We start from the raw sequence: 24,854 nt of genomic DNA on the forward strand, positions 1-24,854 counted from the left end.
CAGATATTTCAGAGCTTTTCAAATCCCTTCTTGTCTATAAGGGTTTTTTTAAATAAATATAAAATTTTTCCTGATCTCTTTTTGAGAATGTGCCAAAGGAGTACAAGCAAGATTTAAAGTGGATTCATCCACTAAGCCATTATGAAGATTTTGTTAAGATTTTTTTAAGCCCAGCAAAATGATTATACGGCACCAGAAGTATTTATTCAGTGTCACCGTGACTTGAGAAGAGGTACACATCGTCTCTCTCTTCACGTGACTGCTAATTGCCTTAGGCAATCCTTTTGAAAATAAAACAGAGTGGTAAACTACAAAACAGAAAACCTGCCAATGCTAAATGGTGAGAGAACCTCAAAAGAATTCGAAATTGGTTATTAGAAAATTCATTCTGTCTGCTACAGAGGTAATTAAACATGGTGACTGGACATTATGGAGTGTCTCGTTGCATTTACTGAGTACGAAGCTATTCTGGCAGACCGTGGCTTCATTGTTTTGATTTCTGTGCTATTTGGTACAACAGTTTCAATCTTAACAGGCCTACCTGAGAAAAGGATTTAGAAAATGGTCATTCCTGCTTCCACTACCACTCTGTTGGTATTTCTTTAAAAATACGGTTTGGGTTTCTCTTCTCTGCTACATTAATATAAGACCAGGAAAGGTAAAGATATGGGATTATTCACATTTACATTTAGAAGAGAATATTGGATAACACCTATAAAAATTCCAGAATCTCAAACGCCTTCTATGGAATTATTTAAATAAGATGTGTGCCTGTCAGTTCTGCACGTGGGATGGACATTCCTATACACTTGGGATAATGGTGATAAATCGTTTGAAGACATGTGTTCCTTAAAGATCTCAAGATTCATTTTTTAACTGCTGTTCTATTTCTAGTACACGCATTTCAAACTTAAATATTTTCAAATCATAATTTAAGGTTTTCTCATGCATGGCTTATCTACAGTATTTTATGTGTTAAGGACATTTTAAAATCATAGTTAATCTGATTTTAAATATATTTGAATGGTTCTACTGCAGATAGTATCTTTTTAACTTTATATTTTGAAATGGATTTAGATTTAAAGAAAATTTGCAGAGGTAATACAGAAGCCATTTATATTTTCTTCTCCCAGCTTCTCCTGATGTTAATAGTTATGTACCATGGTGCATTTGTCAATAACACTGGTGCAGCGCTGGAAGCTAAACTATAGACTTTAAATGCATGAATTTTAAAATATATGCATTTATTTCCTTAGTTTTTTCCTTTGTCTTCCAGTACACACACAGTTTAAGGTATCATGTTGCCTCTAGCTGTGCTGTCACCTCCGTCTCCTCTAATCTGACAGTTTCTGAGTCTTTGACATTTTAGAAGAGTACTACTAAATTATTCCATTGAATATAGGAATATTCTCTTATGATTACAATGAGATTATGAATTTTAAGGAAGAAAAACAAAATCATTATGTTTCTTCCTCATCTCAGGGAGTGTTTATCAAAAATGACTCATTAATGGTGATGTTAAGTTTGTTCATTTGAGTTGAGGTAGTGTATGCCACATTTCTGCACTGTGAACTTACTGTTTTTCCATTTTCATATTCTGTTAGTGAGAAATCAGTCTCTCTATCCAGGTATACTCAGAGGGAGGGGAATGAGTTTCCAGCTGTTGGAGAGATATGGATGAAAGAGTTTGTGGGCATATGTTAAAATCACCATTGTCATTAATACATATTTTAGCTAAGATAATTTAAAGCACTGCAAATTGTTTGTTCCTTTAGTGTATGTGTGGTATATTTCTTTAATGTATTTCTTACAGTTGGGTCTTGATTTTTTCATGCAATCTGACAATCTTTGCCTTTTCATTTAAACATTTATTACTACCTTTTCATTTATGATGTGTTATGTTTAAAATCAGCATCTTTTTTTTTCCATTTGCCCTATTTTTGGTCCATCTGTTCATTTGTCCTTTCTTGTCTATGGCCATACCACCCTGAACGCGCTCTATCTCGTCTCATTTGTCCTTTCTTTCCTCCCTCCCTTTCTTTCTTTCTCTTTTTAAAAAAAAATTTAATGTTTATTTATTCTTGAGAGAGAGAGAAAGACAGAGCCTGAGTGAGAAAGGGGTTTGGGGGTGAGAAGACACAAAATCTGAAACAAGTTTCAGGCTCCAAGCTGTCAGCCCAGAGCCCATCGTGAAGCTGGAAGTCACAAACTGTGAGATCATGACCTAAGCCAAAGTTGGAGGCTCAACCAACCTGAGCCACCTAAGCATTCCTTTTTCTTCCTTCCTTTCTTCCTTCCTTCCTTCCTTCCTTGCTTCCTTCCTTCCTTCCTTCCTTTCATTATTTATACTTGTGATTCCATTTTTTCTCCTGTTTTATTGACTACAACACTTTGTTTTATTATTGTAGTGGCTGCTTTATGTTTCATGGACATCTTTAAATATCATCACTGTCTAAATTAAAGTGATAATACAAAGTCTTAAAAAAATACCCTTTCATTTCTCCCTCCCTATTCTTTGTGCTACTAAGGTCATGTGTTTTATTTTTACACATCTCTTGAGCCCTACTCTATATTATTATTCATTTTATTTAGTCAATTATATTTTAAAACTGATTTATATCACATTGTAAATCTTAAGCTTATGCAGTTATAGGTCAGTCTTATCTCAAAAAAATAATAAGAAAAAGGTCAGTGGTTGCCAAAGGTAGAAGGGTAAAGATGAAAAGGCAAAGCACAGAGGTATTTTAAAGCAGTGAAAATACTCTGTGTGATATCATAATGATGGATCTATATCTTTGTACATTTCCCCAGACCCATAGAATGTACAATGTAAAGAGTAAACCCTAAGGTAAACTGTGGACTCAGTGTAGGCTCATCATTGGTAAGAAATGTACCATTCTGATGAGTGATGTTGATAATGGAGGATACTGTGCATGTGTAGAGGGAGGGTGTATTAGGGAAACCTCTGTATCCTTCTTTCAATTTTGTTGTAAACCTAAAAAGTATATGTTAAATAGTCTTTAACATTATGTATTTTAAAAGTAACTTATATAAAAGGAAATATGTTTATTATTTATCTTTGTAATTATCATTTCTGATGCTCTTTATTCCTTGTGTAGTTTCATAAATCTATCTGGTATCATTTACTTTGTGTCTGAAGGACACCCTTTGACATTTCTTCTAGTGTACTGTTTCCCTAATAATTTCTTTCAGCTATTATATCTCCAAAAGACTGTCTTACCTATGTTTTTTATATGTAGTTTTCCTGGGCATCAAATTCTAGGTTGACACCATATTTCATACAGTAAAGATTTTGCTCTGTTTTCTCCCATGCAGTGTTTCAGAAATGTGCTGTCATCTGGGTTTTTTGTTTGTTTTTTTGTTGTTGTTGTTGTTGTTTTGTTTTTTGTTTTTTGTTTTACGCAGCAGGTCTTTCTTCTTTAGCTCCTTTTAAGATTTTCTCTTTGCTTTTCTGATTGGAGTGTCATTGTAACTACTGTATTGTAAATGATGGAAAATAATTGCATATGTTAAAAAAATAAATATAGGAGCTGAAAAAAAAAGATTTTCTCTTATTACTAGTTTTAAGCAATTTGATTATAATAAGCCTGGGTGCAATTTCTTCTTTATTCTTATGCTTTGGGTTCTTTAAGTTTCTTGGGTCTAAAACATTTTTAAGTATTATTTATTCAAGAACTTTTTTCCTTCCTCCTCAATTTGAAGAGTCCAGTTATATACTGACAATAGGTTACTAAAATTGTCTAATGGTCCACTGATGCTTTCTGTGTGTGTGTGTGTCTGTATCTGTATGTGTGTGTGTATACTTTATATGTGTTATAGATAGTATGTTGTCTCTTATATCAAAGTCATATATAAAGAATATATTCCTTTTGTTCTCCTTATTTTAGATAGCTTATATATCTATGATTTCAAGTTCACTAATACTTTGTTTTTTGATATTTAACCTGCTATTAATCCCTTTAATGTATTTTTCTTATTATACTTTTCATCCCTAGATATATGAATATATATTTATAAGCTATATTATCTCTGATGACAAACTGTATGTGTCAGTGGTGAGAGGGTGTCTATTGATTGATTTTTCTTTGGATAATGGATCATATAGTCTTGCTTCTTTGTATACAGTCAGGCACTTATTGATTTGATGTCAAATGTACATTTTGCCAGTTTGGGGGTAGAATAACTTTGTATTCCTATATTTATTCTTGAACTTTGTCCTAGATACACTTCTATTACTAGGAATCACTTAGACCCTTTGGGGTATTGCCTTAAAGATTGTTTAAGGCAGGACAAGAGCCATGTTTATTCTAGAGATAATGATTCCCATCTGAGGACTCTTCCCAGTATCTGTGAATTACGAGGTTTCCCAGCAGTTAGTAAAATAAACACATAGGGGCACTTGGTTGGCTCAGTTGGTTAAGCATCCAGCTCTTGGTTTCAGCTGCAGGTCATGATTGCACAGGTCGTAGGATTGAACCCTGTATTGGGCTCCATGCTGACAGTGCAAGGCTTGCTTGAGAGTCTTTCTCTCTTCCTACCTCTCTGCCCCTCCCCCATGCTCACTCCCTCTCTTTCTCTCTCCCTCTCCCTCTCTCTCAAAATATATAAATGAACATTAAAATTTTTTAAAAATAAACACATAAAATGGAAATAAAGCAAATAAAGGTGAAGTTTTGTTTTTGTTTTTGTTTTTAACTTCTGTGTGAGTATCAGATACTGTTTTTCTCTAATGTCTTATCATTTTCTGCAAGGCCTCAAATAATTTCCTCATGAATATATGTTGATCAATCTTCTTATCAATATTCTAGGGAAATCTTTTGCATGCCTCCAGAATTCATGCTTTCTGGGTAGCTCTCCTTTCCAATACTCTGTCCCATAAACCCTAGCTGCTTTCTCTATCAGAGCTTCTCAGATGTCTCTTCCTAATTCAAAGTGTGTGCTTGATCTGCCCACATCTTCTCTCATGAGATTGTGGCTTGAAAACTTTTAAGGCTGTAAACTGTGGCAGTCATGCAGCTCTTGTTTGTCTCCCATTTCTCAGATCTCTACATTTTGTTTCATGTGCTGAGTGTCTTAAAAACAACTGTTTCTTTTTTTTCCAGGTTTTTAAAAATTGTTTCAAGTAGACAGGGAGCCCCTGTCTCTCTGTTCCAAAATGGTCAGAGATAGAACTCCTTCAGCTCTTCTTGATTTCATCCTGGATTTACATCAGCAGGTATTTTAAATCCATGTTAACTCTTCTTTTCTCCAAAAGTGTAACCTGTCTCTGTGACTTTCCTCCTGGGTTCCAAGCTCACTTTACCAGCTATTAATCTATTCTGCCTTATAGATATTCAAAGCTAGTTAGTCAATTAGTATTCTATCCCTCTGTGATAAAAACTTCCTACAAAACAAATTCAAAATTATTGTAGTAATATGAAATATCTTGTCTGAGTATAATTAAATGAAACTAGAAATCAGTAAGATAATGACATCTATAAAATGTTAAAAAAGCACTTGGAAAATACACAGCTGACTTCTAAATAATGCAGTGGTTGAATAGGAAGATACAACTGCAGTTAGAAAATTGACAAAAATAAAAGCACATATCAAATTCTATGGTATATAACTAAAGCAATGCAAATAAGAAAAATTATAGCATATGATTATATCAGAAGAGAATAAAGGTCTCAAATCAAGAGTCTAATGTCCACCCTAAGACACTATACTTCATGGGTGACTGGGTAGCTTGTTTGATTAAGCATGAATTTTCTTGTGAAGTAGCTTACTGTTTTCCCTTCCAGTTGCACAAACTTTACTTGCTCTTTTAGGCCAAGTTCAAGCTTCAACTTCCTAAGCTTTTCCAAAATTCACAGAGTTCCATCTTTAATGCACTACTTGTATTATACTGTGAGTATTATTTGGAAATGAATCTAGGTTAATTCCAATTCAAAGATTTTTTTTTCAGCTCTCCACCTTATCATTGAGTTCATTGCTGAGTCTCTGAAGACAGAACAGTTCCTAGAATAGAGTAAGTGTTCAGTGAGTATGTGGTGTAAATGAATAAATATTAACCAGTGGTATTTACTTTAATAACTAAATTGCATGAGGCTAATTAAATTAAGCATTCTTAGCATTTAGTTTTTTAAAAAGTGATGCAAAGATCTAAGTAGAAAACTCAGTAACTCCTCCTCATCATCTTTTACCTTTCCATCTTAGGATAGTGCTCTTGTCAAGAGTATAATCATAATAGATTGCTATGGAAACAGTGGAACTGACCTCTTCACACAGTTATCCCTTTGGACTGGTGTAAAGTTTTCCCTGTGATGATCAGAAATTACACATTGTAAGGGTCTGGGTGTTGTCATAGGATGCTTGCTTTTGATTGTCTGATATGGAAAACAGTTTGCCCCTTTCTGATTGTCTTAAAGTGATTGCCTTTACCATTTTACTTTGAGAATGTTTTGCTATTTAAAATTTTTAAGTTTATTTACTTATTTGGGGGTGCTTGGATGGCTCAGTCAGTTGAGCCTCTGCCTCCTGACTTCGGTTCAGATTATGATCTCTTGGTTTGTGAGTTTGAGCCTATGTAGGGTTCTGTGCTGACAGGGTGGGGCCTGCTTGGGATTCTCTCTCTGTCTTTTCATCTTTTTCTTTCTCTCTTTCAAAATAAATAAATACAATTACTTTTTAAAGCTAAATGCTTACTTTTTAAGTGTATTTATTTATTTTGAGAGAGAGAAAGCGACTATGAGCAGGGGAAGGGCAGGGCGAGGGAGAGAGAGGAGATCAAGAAGCTGGCTCCACATTGTCAGCACAGAATTGGACGCCAGGCTCGAACTCACCAACTGTGACATCATGACATGAGCTGAAATCAAGAGTCAGATACTGACTGACTGAGCCACCCAGGCACCCCTACTTTTTCAATTCTTTTAAAATATTTTGTCAAATCTCACATCCCATTTATATGATATTGCTTTGTTCTGATTACTCAACTGGAAGAATAGATTTATATTTTTTGTAGGCATATTTCAATAATGTTCTACAAAAACCACTGAATTCAGAGAATGTTGAGCAGTTAGTCATATGAAATAATTAAACATAAGTGACTTGAATTTAGTACTTCTGTTTTCATATGTAGATCTTTCACCAACCCAGGTGAAGATGGTAGTGATTTAACCTTACTGAGACTGGTTTTTCTTCCATTTAATAAGAACAATAATCATTCCATACATATACTTTAGGAAGCCTCGCTAAGAGTTAGTAGTAGGAATAATGACAATAGTATATTTTGTATATGTATTAGTATAATTTTTATCATTTTCAAGTTGTTTAATGATATTAATATAATTTAATATTAACTACTGTAAAATTCTATCAAATATGTATATCTCTTCCTATGGTAGGAAACTATCTGAGGGTTTTGTAGTCTAACAGGGTTTTTTTTTAATGTTTTATTTATTTTTGAAAGAGAGAGAGTGAGAGAGAGACAGCATTAGCATGGGAGAGTCAGAGAGAGGGTGACACAAAATCCAAAGACAGGCTCCAGTCTGAGCTAACTGTCAGCATAGAGCCAGATGTGGGGCTTGAATCCACCAACCATGAGTTCATGACCTGAGCCGAAATCAGATGCTTAACCGACTGAGCCACCCAGGTGCCCCAACAAAGGTTCTTATAATTAAGCCCAGTAGTGACTAATGAATGAGGTTTTATTTTTAATACTTTGTTATTGATACCAGGTTCTATTTCATACCCAGTACTCAAAAAGCTAATTGATGATGACATGGAAACAGAGTATATTGAATAACATATTTCATTAACTGGATAGCAAATTTTCTTAGAAAATTCTTCACCAAACCCCAGATGTATTTCTCACTTTTCCACTAGTGACTGAGCTCACCATATATCTGCTAAATTAACAGCACCCTAATAGAGTTTCTGACTTTTCCAAGGTGAATGGTGATATCTTACACTGCAATGTCTCTGTTTTTATCCTGAGCTGAAGGCAACACAGATCTTATTAAGATCAGAACTCCAAACAGGGAAAAAATAATCAAGCTCTAGAACAAAAATATATATATATCTACCTTCCTAATCTCTTCTGTTTTGTTTTGGCCTCATGCATTCAACCTCATTCTGCCACTGGCATTGACTTGCATACTGAGTTTTGTCATACTGGTGACCTTCAACTAAAATATGTTTGGTAAAGATCATTTTGTGTTTTTTTTTCTTTAATACATCTGTTAGCCTAAATAGAGTATTTTCAAATTATCTTTGGAAAAAGTATTTATTCATATGGTGACCATATTAAATACACATCCCATGCTTATCTTTTGAATTATTTATTTACTCATTCAATTGATAATTGCTTTCAGAAATAATGCATCCCTTTACCGAATGGTTTTGAGTTTCATGTATTGAAACAGAGAAAGAGGAAGGTATTTGGCATTATATTATGGGAACATTCAGTATGTTCCTTATGTATGAAATTCAAAATTATTTATTTCAAATATATCATAATAGCACGGTGTAGTGTTAAGACCCACCTCATCATATTATGCTATACATGTATGCAATTGTAAAAATAAAGGCAATTGTTAAGACCCTGCTATTGGAAAAACATGTGCTAGAGGCAAATCATGATGACAAATATTTTTTTAATTTGGTAAATTTGTAATCTTCTGCTTACTTTTCCCAATGCCTATGATTGATTTTCAGATTGGTAGGAAGAAACCACTTACGTGCATGCATAAGGGGATCCATGCACACGCATTTTTGCACACACACACACACACACACCTCAACTTTTAGTCATTTCTTGCTGCATAACAAGCTGTCTGAAAACACAGGGACTTTTGTTTTGATGGTGGTCATTTCTTTGTTCATGATACCATTGGTTGATATTCTGGACTAGGATTGGCTGAACCATTCTTCTGCTGATATCAACTGTGTTCACTCACAAGTCCTTCCTTAGAAATCTGACTGCATGACCCAAGATTACCTGACTTACATGTGAATCAATTGTGTTGGCTGTAGGCTGACACCATATCTCTGTAAGATCTCTCACTGTATAGAACTTAACTTGAGTTTTTTATATTTTCAATTTTAGAACATCAAAATGCATAGAACAGAAGTTGCAATATGTCTTGGACATTGCACAGTGTCACATTTGCCACAGTTTAGATTTGAGGGGCAGAAAATAGATTCTACCTCTTACTTGAAAGATTACAAGCACATTGCAAAGATGCATGTATACAAAGATAGAAAATATTATCACAGAAGGATTTGCAAAATGTCTGCCATATCTGATATAATTTTTCTATTTGTTCAGGCCTTAGGCAGTGACATGGGAGTTCATAGAACCAAAGTGGAAAGTAATGTCATAACCATGCACAGCTTTTTTTTTTTTTAGATGACTACTTAAGGATTATGATTCTGTTTCTGTCACAGTAGAAATAAGTAAGAAAATGTGTTTATACACTGGCCCCACCTTTTTTCTCAGCCTAAATGAACATTCTGTTAGACCCTATGTTAATCTCAGGGAGAAAACTCTCAGTTTTTTCCCATTGAGGATGATATTAGGTGTGGGCTTTACATAAACTGCTTTTATAATGTTTAGGTAAGTTCCTTCTATTCTAACTTTCTCAAGGGTTTTATTAAGAAAGCATGCTGTATATTGTCAAATGCTTTTTCTGCATCTATTCACAGGATCATATGGTTTTTATCTTTTCTTTTTTTAATGTGATGGATCACATTGATGGATTTGTGAATATTGAACCAGCCCTGTAACCCAGGAATGAATCCCACTTGATCATGATGGATAGTTTTTTCATATGCTGTTGAATTCGATTTGCCAGTATCTTGTTGAGTATTTTTGCATCTGTATTCATTAAGGATATTGGTCTGTAGTTCTCTTTTTTGGCTGGGTCCCTGTCTGGTTTAGGGATCAAGGTGATGCTGGCTTTGTAGAATGAGTTTGGAAGTTTTCCTTCTATTTCTATTTTTTGGAATAGTTTCAGAAAAATGGGTATGAGCTCTGCTTTAAATGTCTGGTAGAATTCCGCTGGGAAGCCACCTGGCCCTGGGGTCTTATTGGGAGATTTTTGATAATGGAATTGATTTCTTCACTGGTTATCGGTCTATCCATGCTTTCTATCTCTTCCTGTTTTAATTTTGATAGTGCACGTGCATTTAGGAATTTGTCCATTTCTTCTAGCTTGTCCAGTTTGTTGACGTATAATTTTTGATAGTAATCTCTAATGTTGCTTCTATTTCTAAGGGATTGGTTGTAATAGATCCTTTTTCATTCATGATTTTGTCTATCTGGGTGCTCTCTCTTTTCTTTCTGAGGAGCCTGGCTAGAGCTTTATCAATTTTGTTTATGTTTTCAAGAACCAACTCTTGGTTTCATTGATCTGCTCGACTGTTTTTTTTTTTTTTTTGTATTCTATATTGTTTATTTCTGCACTGGTCTTTATTATTTCTTTTCTTCTACTAGGGTTCTCTTGCTGCTCCCCTTCTAGTCCATTAGGCGCTCTGTTAGATTTTGAATTTGCACTTTTTCTAGTTTGTTGAGATTGGCCTGGATTGCAATATACTTTCCTCTTAGGACTGCCTTTGCTGCGTCCCAGAGAGTTTGGATTGTTGTATTTCCATTTTCATTTGTTTCCATATATTTTTTTAATTTCTTCTCTAATTGTCTGATTAGCCCAATCATTCTTTAGTAGGGTGGTTTTTAACCTCCACACCTTTGGAGGTTTTCCAGTCTTTTTCCTGTGATTAGTTTCAAGTTTCATAGCATTGTGCTCTGAAGGTGCGCATGGTATGATCTCAATTCGTTTATATTTATGGCAGGCTGCGTTATGCCCCAGTACAATCTATCTTGGAGATTGTGCCATGTGCACTCGAAAAGAAGGTGGATTTCCTAACTTCAGGATGCAGAGTTCTAAATATGTCTGTCAATTCCATCTGTTCCAATGTGTCATTCAGGTTCATTGTTTCTTTAGTGATTTTCTGTCTGGTTGATCTATCCGTTGCTGTCAGTAAAGTATTAAAATCCCCTGCAATTAGCACATTCTTATCAATAAGATTGTTTCTGTCTGTGATTAATTGTTTTATGTATTTCAGCGCTCCCGAATTTGGAGCATAGATATTTATAGTTGTTATCTCTTCCTGATAGAGAGACCCTGTAATGATTATATAATGTCCTTCTTCATCTTTTGTTACTGCCTTTACTTTAAAGTCCAGTTTGTCTGATATAAGTATGGCTACTCTGGCTTTCTTTTGGCTTCCAGTCACATGATAGATATTGCTCCATCCCTTTACTTTCAACCTGAAGGTATCTTCAGGTCTAAAATAAGTCTCTTGTAGATGGCAAACGGATGGGTTTTGGTTTTTTATCCATTCTGCTAACATGTGTTGTTTGGTTGGAGCATTCAGTCCATTTACATTCAGTGTTATTGAAAAATGTGGGTTTAGAGTCATTGTGTTCTCCATAGAATTCAAGTTTGTAGTGGTGTTTCTGGTACCTTGTATTCTTGGCAACATTTCCCTCATAGAGTCCCTCTTAGGATTTCTTGTAGGGCTGGTTTGGTGGTCATGAATTCTCTCAAATTTTGTTTATTTGGGAGCACCTTTATCTCTCCCTCTATTTTGAATGACAGGCTCGCTGGATAAAGGATTCTTGGCTGCATGTTTTTTCTGTTCATCACATTGAAGATTTCCTGCCGTTTCTTCCTGGCCTGCCAAGTTTCCTTAGATAAGTCTGTAACCACTCTGATAGGTTTTCTTTTGTATGTTAGGTCTGTTTTATCCCTAGCTGCTTTCAGAATTCTCTCTTTATATTTTGCCAGTTTCACTATGATACGTGGTGCCAAAGGTTGATTCAAACTACCTCAGAAGGGAGTTCTCTGTGCCACTTGAATTTGAGTGTCTATTTCTTTCCCCAGATTTGAGAAATTCTCAGTTATAATTTGGACCTCTCTCTTTCTTCAGGACCTCTCTCTTTCTTCCTCTTCAGGAATTCCTATGATACAGATGTTTTTCCATTTGATTGTATTATTCAGGTCTCGAATTCTCCTTTCCTGCTCCTAGATCAATTTCTCTCTCTTTTTTTTTTTCTGGCTTCCTCTTTTGCTATAACTGTGTCCTCTAATTCACCTATTCTCTCTGCCTCCTCAATCTGTGAGGCCTCCATTTTATTATTCACCTCAATTTATAGTCGTTTTTTTTTAACTCACCACACCTATTTTAAAGTCCCTAGTCATTGTATCAGTAGCTTCTCTGATGCTTTTTTCAAGTCCATAGATTAATTTTATGACAATTGTTTTAAATTCTTGTTCAGTTATGTTGTTTAGCTCTGTTTTGAGCTGTTCTGTGGCTGTGACTTCTTCCTAGAGTTTCCCCCGGGGTGAGTTCTTTCGTTTTGTCATTGTGGCTAGCTTTTTGTCTCTTGTCAGTTTTAAAAGCTCATTGTGCACTGTGTACCTGTTAGTATTGCTCTGTTAAAGGAGACTTATTGACCATCCACGGCCTGTCATTTTAAGAAGTGCTCTTTTAATGGTGTCTCTCAGTTTATTTTGTTGTGCCTTTGATTATTTTATTTCCCTACTCAGCAATATTTGGGGCTCTCCGTCATGAGTTCTTTGGCTTGTTTCTTGGGGGAGCCCTGAAAAGGAAAACAGACAGACAAACACACAGGGAACAGAAGTACGCAAACACACAGACAAATCAAACAAACAAATTAAAAGGGGGAAAGGAAGGAAAAAAAAGGGAGAGGAAAGAGAAAAAAAGAAGAGAAGAAAACATAAAGGGGAGCAGAGACAACAGAGGACAATGGACAGTCTAAAAATGCATAACCAGTAGAGGAGAGAGATAAGGATGAAATAAGGGAGAGTATATCCAGATGGCAAGAGAAAAAAAAAGAGAAAGAGAGAAAGGAAAAAGGAAAATAAAGAGTAAAAATTTTTTTTAATTTTTACAAATTAAAAAAGGTAATAATAATAAATAACTACAAAAAAGCAGCAGCTCCCCTCGCAGATAGGCATGGTTTGGTGTACATAGGTCTCAGGGGCTCCTTTCTGAGGCCCCGCCTTGGTGGATGCAGAGAGATGAATGGCAGCATCTAAGCTCAGCTGGAACTAAGTGCTGCCAGCCATTCATGGGTCTGATCTCCATGTGCCGCCCCTGAGCCAAGCTGTATTTTCCAGGCCCGCCTCATTTCAAAATCCTAGTCCGTGACGTTTATGCTACCACAAATGAGATGTACTTACTTTGACATCTGGCTTCGTAGCCAGGATCTCGTAGGGGGAGGGAGCAGTTTCTCTTGGAGTCAGCAGGGATTTGCACTGCCACTGCCGGAGACAAGGTGCACTGTAGGAGGCGAAGTGTGTGCCCCCACAGCCTGAGCACAACAGGGGTGTCCATTCTCACCCCTGTTGTTTAACATAGTGCTGGAAGTCCTAGCATCAGCAATCAGACAACAAAACAAAATAAAAGCCATCAGAATTGGCAAAGAAGAAGCAAACTTTCACTTTTTGCCGATGACATGATATGCTACATGGAAAACTCGATCGACTCCACCAGAAGCCTTCTAGAACTGATAAATGAATTCAGTAAGGTTGCTGGGTACAAAATCAATGTACAGAAATCATTAGCATTCCTATACACCAATAATGAAACAGCAGAAAGAGAAATCAAGAAACTGATCCCATTCACGATTGCATGAAAAACCATAAAATACCTAAGAGTAAACTTAACCAAGGATGTAAAAGACCTATATGATGAAAACTATAGAAAACTTATGAAAGAGATTGAAGAAGACACCAAGAAATGGAAAAATATTCCCTGTTCATGGATCAGAAGAATAAACATTGTGAAAATGTCATTACTACCCAAAGCAATCTACACATTCAATGCCATCCCCATCAAAATGGCACCAACATTCTTCTCAAAGCTAGAACAAACTATTCTCAAATTCGTATGGAAGCACAAAAGACCCCGAGTAGCCATGGTAATATTGAAGAAGAAAACCAAAACAGGAGGCATCACAATCCCAGACTTTTGCCTCTGCTACAAAGCTGTCGTCATCAAGACAGTGTGATATTGGCACAAAAACAGACACATGGACCAATGGAATACAATAGAGAACCCAGAACTGGGCCCAAAAATGTATGGCCAATGAATTTTTGACAAAGCAGGTAAGAGTATCTGATGGAAATAAGACTGCCTCTTTAGCAGGTGGTGCTGGGAGAACTGGACAACAACATGCAGAAGAATGAAACTAGACCACTTTCTTACACTGTACATAAAAATCAACTCAAAATGATTGAAGGAGCTGAATGTGAGACAGGAAACCATCAAAACCCTCGAGGAGAAAGTAGGAAACAACCTCCCTGACCTCAACTGCAGCAATTTCCTACTCCACACATCCCCAAAGGCATGGGAAATGAAAGCAAAAATGAACTATTAGGACCTCATCAAGACAAAAACCTTCTGCATTGCAAAGGAAACAATCAGGAAAACTAATAGGTAACCGACAGAATGGGAAAATATAGTTGCAAATGACATCTCAGATAAAGGGCTAGTATCCAAAATCTACAAGGAACTCACCAAACCCCACACCCAAAAACCAGAAAACCCAGTGAAGAAATGGGCAGAAGACATAGGCAGACACTTCTCCAATGAGGACATCCAGATGGCCTACAGGCATATGAAATGATGCTCAACATCACTCATCATCAGGGAAATCCAAATCAAAACCACACTGAGATATCACCTCACACCAGTCAGAGTGGCTAAAGTGAACAAATCAAGAGACTATAGACGCTGGCGAGGGTGTGTTGGTGAGAATGCAAACTGGTATAGCCGCTCTGGAAAACAGTGTGGAGGTTCCTCAAAATAATATCAGTAGATCTCCCCTATGACCTAGCAATAACACTGCTAGGAATTTACCCAAGGAATACAGAACTGCTGATGCATAGGGCCACATGGAAAGAGCCTAAATGTCCATCACCTGATAAATGGATCAAGAAGATGTGGTGTATATATATATATATATATATATATATATATATATATACACAATGGAGTATTACATGGCAATGAAGAAGAATGAAATCTGGCCATTTGTAGCAAAGTGGACGGACTTCGAGGGTGTCATGCTAAGTGAAATAAGTCAGGCAGAGAGGCCAGATGTTTGCACTCATAGGTCTAACAGGAGAACAGGAAAAACCTAATGGAGGACCATGGGGAAGGGAAGGGGGAAAGAGTGTTGGGAAGAGAGAGGGTTGCAAACCCTGAGAGACTATTGAATACTGAAAACTAACCGGGGGTTGAAGGGGGAGAGGGTGGGGGAAAAGTGGTGGTGGTAATGGAGGAGGGCACTTGTGGGGAAGAGCACTGGGTATTATATGGAAACAAATTTGACAATAAACTATTTTTTAAAATAATTAAAAATATAAATAATAACCTATGTTATGAAATTACATGTGCAGAAAAAGCATTTGACAAAAATACAGCCTCCTTTCTTCATAAAAACTCCCAAGAAGGTAGGTATTGAAGGAACATACCTCAAGATCATAAAGGCCATAATCAAAAGGCCCACAGCTAATTATATCCTCAGTGGTGAAAAACAGAGACCTTTCCCCCTAAGATCAGGAACACAACAGGAATGTCCAGTCTCACCACCATTATTCAACATGGTGTTGGAAGTCCTGGCCTCAGCAATCAGACAAAAAAAAAATAAATAAAAGACATCAAAATCAGCAAGATGAAAGTTAAAATTTCACTTTGCAGATGACATGATGTTTTGTTTGGAAAACCCAAAAACCTCCACCAAAAATCCTGCAAGATCAATAAATGAATTCAGCAAAATTGCAGGATAGGAAATCGACATACAGAAATAAGTTGCATCTCTATACACAAATAATGGAGCAGCAAAAAGAGAAATTAAGAAATCAATTCCATTTACAAATCCATGAAACACTATAAAATACCTAGGAATAAACCTAAACAAAGATGTAAAATTCTCTACACAGAAAACTATGGAAAGTTTATGAAAGAAACCAAAGAAGACATGGTAATGGAAAAGCTTTCCATGCTCATGAATTGGAAGAAAAAATATTATTAAAATGTCTAAACTATTCAAAGCAATCTACATTTTCAATGCAATTCCTATAAAAATAACACCAGCATTCTTCACAGAGCTAGTACAAACAATTCCAAAATTTGTATGGATCCAGAAAAGACCTCAAATAGCCAAAATAATGTTGATAAATTAAACCAAAACTAGAGGCAACACAATTCTGGACTTTAAGCGGTATTACAAAGCTATAATCATCAAAACAGTATAGTACTGGGAGCACCTCGGTAGCTCAGTCAGTTGAGCATCTGACATTAGCTCAGGTCATAATCTCACAGTTTGTGAGTTTGAGTCTCACGTTGGGGTCTGTACTGACAGCTTGGAGCCTGGAACCTGCTTCTGCGTCTCCCTCTCTCTCTGCCTCTCCCTATTTGTACTTGCGCTCTCTCTCTCTCTCGCTCTCTCTCTCTCTCTCTCAATAAATATATGTTAAATTATCTTTTTTTTAATTTAAGAAAGAGAGTATGTACTGGCACAAAAGCATGCACATAGATCAGCAGAATAGAATAGAAAACCCAGAAATGGACCCACACACATATGGTTAACTAATATTTGACAGAGCAGGAAAGAATATCCAGTAGGGAAAAAAAGAGTATCTTCAGCTAAAATTTTTGGAAGACTGCACAGTGAATATGCAGAAGGATTAACCTGGACCACTTTTTTACAGCGTACACAAAAATAAACTCAAAATGGAAGAAAGACCTAAACTGTAAGACAGGAAGCCATAAAAATCATGGAGTGGAAAACAGGCACCAACTTCTTTGACCCAGGCCACAGCAACTTCTTACCTGACATGTCTCCCTAGGCAAGGGAAACAAAAGCAAAAATGAACTATTGGGACCTCATCAACATAAATAGCTTCTGCACAGAGAAGCAAACAATCAGCAAAACTAAAAAGCAACTGACATAATGGGAGAAAATATTTGCAAATGACAATCAGATAAAGGGTTAGTATCCAAAATCTATATAGAACTTCTCAAACTCAACATCCAAAAAAAATAATCCAGTGAAGAAATGGGCAGAAGACATGAATAGATATTTTTCCAAAGAAGACACCCAGATGACTAACAGACACATGAACTCAACTTTTTTCATCATCAGGAAAATACAAATCAAAACCACCTCACACCAGTCAGAATGGCTAAAATAACAACTCAGAATAAAACAGGTGTTGGAAAGCATGTAGAGAAAGGGGAACCCTTTTGCACTGCTGGTGGGAATGCAAACTGGGGCAGCAATTCCAGAAAACAGTAAGATTCTTCAAAAAATTAAAAGTGGAGCTACCCTATGACCCAGCAATTGCACTACTAGGTATTTATCCAAAGCACACAAAAATGCTGATTCAAAGGGGCACTTACACCCCAATATTTATAGCAGTGCTGTCAACAATAACCAAATTACGGAATGACCTCAAATGTCCATCTACTGACAAATGGATAAAGAAGATGTATATATATGCCATGGAATATTAACAATCAAAAAGAATGAAATCTAGCTATTTGCAACAACGTGAGTTGAACAGAAGTGTATTATGCTAAGCAAAATAAGTCAGAGAAAGACAAATACCATATGATTTCACTCATATGTGGAATTTAAGAAACAAAACAGATGAACATGGGGGAAGGGAAACAAAAATAAGATAAAAACAGTGAGACAAACGGTAAGAGACTCTTGAATGCGGAGAACAAACAGGGTTGCTGGAGGGCTGTCAGGTGGAAGGACGGGCTAAATGGAGGAGGGCACTTGTCGGGATAAGACTGGGTGATATATGTAAGTGATGAATCACTAAATTCTATTCCTGAAATCATTATTACACTATGTTTTAACTAAGTTGGGTTAAAAAAATAAATACCAAAATATAATTTAAAAAAAGAAGTAGATAAATAAATAAATAATAAGAAATTACATGCTATGTTTAAGGAAATATTTCCAGATATCCCTCTGTTTTGTTTTATTTTTTGAACTACTTGTTTGATTTTCCCAAACTAAGAGGCCAAAGGGAGAAAGAATAGTCAGTGACCAAGTGTACCTAAATCATGTGATGCCACCATACCGTGTCCAGAATTCCATACTCTTGCAGCCTGAGACTTTTAACTTGGAATAAGAGAAGCATGACTTTTCTGATTTTCATAAAGTCTCTTAGATATATATCAATCAAATATGAATCATTTTTTTTTCTTATTACAACTATGTAAAATACTTAGATTATTCTGTTATAATTGTTTTTTCTGGACTTAATTTTTACTGGACTCAATTAAGTTTTACATAGTTATGGCATGATATTTAAGAAATATTATTTGTCTTTTTTCAATGTCATTGTTAAGATTTGCATTTCAATGTGTGACTAGAATTCAACACAATTTTTTTCACATAGGTAAACCTTTATTTTTTTATAATAGTTTATTGTCAAATTGGTTTCCATATAACACCCAGTGCTCTTCCCCTCAAGTGCCCTCCTCCATTACCACCACCTCCTCCCCCTCCCCCCTCCCCCTTCAGTCCTCTGTTTGTTTTCAGTATTCAATAGTCTCTCACTGCGTCCCTCTCTTTCCCCAACTCTCTTTCCCCCTTCCCCTCCCCATGGTCCTCCATTAGGTTTCTCCAGTTCTCCTGTTAGACCTATGAGTGCAAACATATGGTATCTGTCCTTCTCTGCCTGATGTACTTCACTTAGCATGACACCCACGAGGTCCATCAACACAATTTTAACAAAGTTTGTTCTTCATTAAATAAATCATCATTTTAAAACATGAATTTTATTTTTTATTAAATATATTCATAATAACATATTCACCAAACTATATAATTAAATATCATTCAAAGTGAAAATGGCATATTTTCTACCACTTTTATTTGAGTGCTCAATTAAGAGTAATCTTTATTGTTAGATGTTAAAATGCCACTACTTACCAAAACAATGAGTTTGAGTCCCTTAATTAGATGTATCCTATGGTAGATTTAGGAATAAGTAATGTGTTTAATATGTTAGTTGTTTGAAGATGGAAACACATTTTATCAAAGAAGCCATAGTATGAAATTTATGGTTTGAATTCTGGTGAGTTCACATGCTACTCACAATGTGGCTTAAATATGGTCTAAGAATTGAAAAAAAAATTTAGTATCTTAGTCTGCAGATCTAATCTAACAACTACAGTGTGCCAACAATTCTTGTTTTTAACCTAAAACTATGAAAAAGATAGGCAAGATGGTAGCAAGGTCTTCAGTGGTGGATTGCAGGAATGTTCAAATTTTGTGACTGTGACCTTGTATATTTTGCCATCTTATTTGTAAATAGTGATATGGGCCTAGGTCAAATGATAGAGCTTTTCAGGCTTGATTGATAAAAAGTATCAATTTTTCATCTATTAATGTAAATTTAAATATTGGTATAATTTAGAAGAATCATATACTTTTACAACTTTCTGAAAGATATAAAACCTTCATCCAAGAAGATATTCAGAGATTCAGAGATTCCATCTAGCTCCCATTATTCAGATGAGAATAGTGAAACCTATGTGGCTATCACAGAGGGGCAGTTTTTGCAAAGTATGTTCTAGAGCCCTAAATTCTAATTTCCAGTTTCATATTATTTTCAAGATACTACGGCAATAGCTATCAACTCATGGGCATATATTATGTGCCATAACCTCTGCTCAGTACCTTTTGTAGCAACCATATGATTGAATAACATTATTCTGAATTTGCAGGTAGGAAAAGTTAGATTCAATGAAGTTATTTAACAATAAGGAATCTTCAGAATAAAAATCTAACTCTTTCTGATACCAAAGTTCAAACCCTTAACTACTTAACTACACTGCCTCATAGGTCGTTATAACTGGTTTTCTGGAAGAAAGAAAAAGAGGAAAAAATAAGGTAGTTTACGTTTCGGTCATCATGAAGTTGATATTTTCTTCTCCCTGGACTCTGCTCTAGATAGGACCAACTTAAAAATACCTGTTCTACAATGTAAGACTTTACTGTCAAATTTTACTTATTCAGTTTATTTTCAGAAGTCTCCAGTAAATAACATGGCTCTAATAATGGTGGTCAAAATTCTCCCCCAAACAAAATAAATATAAATCTATATAGATGATTTAGATTATACCTAGAGTTTGCTACCTATTATTTTGAGAATGTAAACCTCACATTTCATTGAAAATAAAAATTCTTTCTAAAAGCTTAGTATCTTTTCTGTTTGTTTTGCTCTAGCATTGAGGCATTTTTTTTAAAGAAATTTTGCCTTGAAATTCTTTTTCATTTCAGAGAATACAAATCTTATTTCCCTAGATACTTTGTAAAATGATCCAACTTTTATATAATAGAGGTTCTAAATTTAGATTTAAATATATCTTAACTCTTTTAAATTCCACTCATTACCAGTTAAATGTGCTTTCTTACATGTGATACAAATGATGTTAACTGTATGGAATGGTGAGAAATAATTGTATTTCACATCAAAGGTCAGGGCAGACAGGGTGGAGACTGCCCACAGGAGCAACACACTGTATTAATTTTCTTCAGGTTTGAAGCATTTTCAAAGTCATGTTACTGAAAGGGGTCTCCAGAAATGATTGTACTACCAAAAAAGTTGGATGCACATACATTCATTTAGGAAGCACTACCCTATATTGACTTCTGAAAAAAATGAAAACACTAGAACTCATTTGGTCATAGATGATTAGAACTGGATTGGGGTCTCTTTAGAGTGCCCAAGGGACTATCAGTTACCCTGGAATGAGAATACTACCTATGAGTCTTTTGAAATGGATAAAGAAAACCTAAATGAACGAGTTACTGTTTTAGAGTGGTTTAAATGGGAAATGAGAATGAATCAGTAATTGGTAGTGGACAAAGGTCATCCATCGAGAGGAAAGTATCCAGAACGCTTGTGTAAAACAGAAATTGGAGTACATGGCATATTTCATGAAGGTCTCAGATTGCTGAATTACCAAATTGTACACTAGAATAGGGAAAGTCATGTATCTACTGCTGGACCAAACTAACAGACAAGGTATGTTGCTAAAACTGCTTTGGATTCTGTATTCCTCCTTTCCCACAAGCCTGACCCTCAGGCAATTGCAACTGTTTCCCTTCCTTTTTAGATTTTTCAATTCCCAAAACCCGTACCATAAATCCAGGTAATTACCATCTGTGCAACTAAAAGTGCTTGCCTAGCATCAGAGCATATAAAGACTAGATTAGATGTCAAGGGAAAGGAGTGAATATTAACACTGCAAAGTCTGTGGTTAAATGGAGTTTGAGAGCATTTGAAAACAGGTTTTAAATATACAAATGATCAATCCAGCAGCACCAAATACACATATTAATTTTATGCTGAATACCACAGCCTCACAGGGGGGTGGGAAAGATAGTTTTTAAAAAGCATTGCAGATTTCCAGACAACTACTAGCTTGAATACTGATCAATGATATTTGAACTGTGCTTTAAATTTTCTTATCAACTTTAATTCTAATAAAATTTTGAATTACCAGCATTTATTTTAGCAATGGGAAATGTGATTTTCAAAAAGTAATTATTATCATTCATATGATGTTTGTTCATAGTTATATTCAGAATAGAATATTTAAATTAAGAAATATCCCATTAAACATCTTAAACTTGATATATAACATTTAATGCTGTTTACTCTAATAATAGAAATCTTTCTGCATCACATTTAATTTCTAATAGAATGTGTAAAAAGTGCTAAGAAGCAAAACAATGATAAGGTGGTTTTAAATTACTGTTTGAACTGTCACGTGAAGTTTGTAAAATAATATTTTCTGTTTCATTTATCATGTGACAGAAAAAGTGATTACATTTCTGTAAAGGTCTTCAATTCATATTACATATTCATAATGTGGAAAACTATGGAAAAATTGACAGTTCGGCATTGTTACAGGTCACTTTATCAGACATCAGAGAGCTTACTGTATATAAGTTTGGCTTAATTACTAACCACCTCATCCCGCTTCTGTAACAATGCTGGCCTGCTAGGTAGATAACTTAGATTGCAAAACTCTCCCCCACCCCTTTGACTAAGACCTGGTCAAAGGCAAGGTCAACAGGTTTAAGTCACCTAGTCACTACCCCATGTATCTTTGGTGTCTAACTATGGTTGGTCATTTTAAAAGGACAAAGAACTTTAAAATGATAGGTTCCCACCAAAACTAACATCTGTGTATCACAATGTAATTGGCTACCAAGGAATGCTGTGAATGTAATTGGTTAACTAAATAATGCCATATTCTGTCTATATAAGTTCACTGCTGCCTTTGTTCAGGGCCATTCTCTACACTTTCTTCTTACTGTTGTGCCCAGATTATAATATCTCCAAAAACCAGAGACCACCAGGGAGACCGAGTCACGCCTTCAAAAGCAAAGGGCGTTTATTGAGGCTTAAGCTCGGACTCTCAGACCTCACCAACGCAGGGGATCCGTGCTGAGAGCCCCGAACAAAGGCTGAGTAGGGTTGTTATGGGGTTGGAAAAAGGGGGGTTACAGAAAATTATGACATAGGTGCAGTACTCCAATCATCATTGCATAACAGCCTTAGTAACAATTTTCACCATACACATTGTCCAGTGTTCATTACTTTTGGTGGGACCCAATCATGACATTTGATGTTTCTTTGAAAATAACCAATTACAGGGTGGGCCAAAACCCCCCACCTGGGGTGAGCAACTGGTGAATCTAGCATTAAGCAACAGGTAACTATCTATAGTTTCCATCTCCAGGCCTGTCCTTAGGAATGTTAAGTGTGTTAGCTGGCCGCTTTTGATTGGGTGCTGCAAGGTGGTCACTTGTTGAGCAGTATGTGCCCTGTTCTTGCTATTGTCTAATGATTCTGGGAAACCGAAACGTAGGCCTTTAAGCTCAGAGGGGAAACTTAAAGCCTGTCGTGGAGTCAGTTTGTTTCAGACCTGTGTCCTTTCACTTACCATCAGGAGATCAGGTTTGGCCCAGCCATAAATAAAATTATTCCTCGCTCCTATTCATAGTTTGGTGGTCTTTTCAACATCACCCTGAAACAAGCATGTAAATTTCAATGTCATCCACATATGAATTTCTGTAAAATGAGAAATAAATGTGATTGAAGCACTACTGTAACAGCTGCATAAACAACTTCTTGACTCTTGTTTCTCTGTAGGTTTGACAGAGAAGCCAGTATTCAGCACAGCATAGAACTCTGCAAACACTTAACATGTCCTCTTTTATTTTTATGTTACACGTTTTTACTGATTCAAAAAAGTATGTTTGTGTGGCAGATCAAATGAAGATACTTAAATTGATTTCAATAGAGTAAGAATTATGAGGCAAAATGATCTAACTTTTTTTCCTTGAACTCCATTAGCTTCAATAACAATAACAGTAAGCCATATTAAATAATAAGGGATTTCAAAATTAAGGCTTGGGTTAAAGGTTACTAACTTTTAAAATCATTAAGACAGAAGTGGTCCTTGAAGCTGAAGGGGTGCAGTATGAGATGCCACCAAAATGCACCACTTTGGCATAAAGATTATTCCAGGTGAAAAGTAATAAAAGCACTGGAACTCCTGTGTGGGCGGCTCAGTCAGTGAAGCCACCGGACTTGGTTTCCGCTCAGGTCATGATCTCAAGGTCCTGGGTTGGAGCCGCCCATTGGGTTCCAGGCTGAGGGTCGGGAACTTGCTTACTATTCACACTCCCCATCTCTCTCAGCCCCTCTCCCACTCACGCTTGCCAGTGAGTGTGCACATGCACACACAGACTCTCTCCCACTCTCAAAATAAACCTAAAAGAAAAAGAACTTTAATTTTATAAAAGTAATAAAAACAATGGATGCTAGAAAAGCTCTCTGCTTCTCCCATATAACTGCCTAAATTTACCTTGGAAAAGAGATACTGCAACCTGAAGAGTACTAACACAGATCCCCATTACCAATGGAACTGATCTGCATGAAAGAGCAACCTCAGTTCCCCCAAAGATCCTTTTAACCTTGTTGCTAATGAATTTTCTCCCCTTTGTGCCCTAAGGCTCCCAGCTCTCTCCCTAGCTCAGATAAGCTTCAAATAACCTCATTGTCTTTGGAATTTCATGTTTATATGGATTCCCCGTTTTTTCTTCTGTTAATCTGCCTCTTTTCAATTTGATTCTATATTCAGCCAGAAAGACCACAGGACAGAGGACGGCCTTTGTCCCCAACAGAGCCATACACATAGATGTCATTCCCTCAGAAGAATAAACGCATTGAAGAGAGTAAAGACCCAGGGTTGGAGCCTGAGGGACACTGACATTAAGGAAAATGAATCTATAAATATTGAACAGGTCAAGTGGAGGAATCCCCAAATAGAATACCCATTACCAATGTAAAAAAAGGAGAGTCCTTCCAGGAGGGAGTAGTCAACAGTGTCATATCCTGGAGAAGTATTCGATAACATGACAATGAAGAATACTTAAAAATCTAATATACTGCTATAATAATGTAGTATATTAATACTTCCATTAAAAGACTTTAAAAATCACATTCTGAAGTCTATTGTGATCTCAGTTATAGATAAATTTTTCTAGATTGGCAGAAAAAATAGAAATTGAGTATAATCTTTTCTTATACTTGTCAGTGAGGGAATGTAAAGAGAAGGCAGGCATTTGGGGTTAAACCAAACAAACAAATACAAATACAGAAATGAAAACCCTGAGGAAAAAGAAAAGGCAAACTCAAAGATACACAGCC

At 36.0% G+C, this 24,854-nt stretch overlaps 1 long non-coding RNA gene across 1 annotated transcript; it reads left to right on the plus strand.

Annotated features, from left to right (window-relative positions):
• Positions 1 to 2,847: 2,847 nt before the first annotated feature.
• On the plus strand, positions 2,848 to 24,590 carry LOC115277069. Its single transcript, XR_003902205.1, has 4 exons — positions 2,848 to 2,881; positions 5,124 to 5,236; positions 5,969 to 6,031; positions 24,286 to 24,590. It is a non-coding gene; the product is annotated as an uncharacterized LOC115277069 (long non-coding RNA).
• The last annotated feature ends 264 nt before the right edge of the window (positions 24,591 to 24,854 follow it).

This window comes from Suricata suricatta, chromosome 13 (genome assembly GCF_006229205.1).
Source record: "Suricata suricatta isolate VVHF042 chromosome 13, meerkat_22Aug2017_6uvM2_HiC, whole genome shotgun sequence".
In the NCBI taxonomy this organism is placed as follows: domain Eukaryota; kingdom Metazoa; phylum Chordata; class Mammalia; order Carnivora; family Herpestidae; genus Suricata; species Suricata suricatta.